Here is an 853-nt window from a genome sequence, read left to right on the forward strand (position 1 = left end):
TAGGTGCCCATCAACAGAAGAATGGATAACCAAACTATGGTACATGCATACAATGGAATACTATGCAACCACAAAGAATAACGTAGAATCTGTGAAACACCACATAACATGGATGAACTTGGAGGACATTATGCTGAGTGAAATAAGGCAATCACAGAAGGACGAATATTGTATCAGTTCATTATTGTGAAAATCAAGAAAAAGTTTATATATGGAAGAAAACTTTCTGTGTTGGTTGCAGGGGTGGGAGAGGAGGGGAAGAAACACTGCAAAAATAAAATAATAAATAAATAATTAATAAATGCCACGATAGTAGCCTAGTAATTAAGAGATAGAATCTGGTGTCAGGCTGAAGAGTTGTAATCTATTTAATTGTTGCACCCATTTCCCACAAGAATAAAACAAGAAATGATACTCTTTACTTCTGTTCTCATTTGGTGTATGTTCTTTCATCTCAGACTGTAGAGTCATATTGTTTCCATTCAAACTCTGCCTTCAAAATGCAGTAGATATGTGATCTTGAAAATTATGAGATTTGCTTTCCTTAGCTGATAATAATGTCTATTTCATCCGGAAGTTGAGAGTGTTGGAAAAAAGTATGTCTGAAGAACTAGAATGGTACTGAGCACATAAAAAGTACTCAGTATGCCATCACAACAGAACCAACTGAAATAAAAAGAATAATATCAGGATACTATGAAGAACTGTACTCTAACAAATTTGAAAATCTGGAAGAAATGGACAGTTTTCTAGAAACACACCACTTACCCAAACTAACACAGACTGATGTGGAAAAGTTGAACAGGCCAATCACAAAAGAAGAAATTGAAAAGGTCATCAAAAAATTACCAAC

The sequence above is a fragment of the Orycteropus afer genome, unplaced genomic scaffold (genome assembly GCF_000298275.1).
Source record: "Orycteropus afer afer isolate SDZICR_OR568_19922 unplaced genomic scaffold, OryAfe1.0 scaffold00280, whole genome shotgun sequence".
Classification (NCBI taxonomy): Eukaryota; Metazoa; Chordata; class Mammalia; order Tubulidentata; family Orycteropodidae; genus Orycteropus; species Orycteropus afer.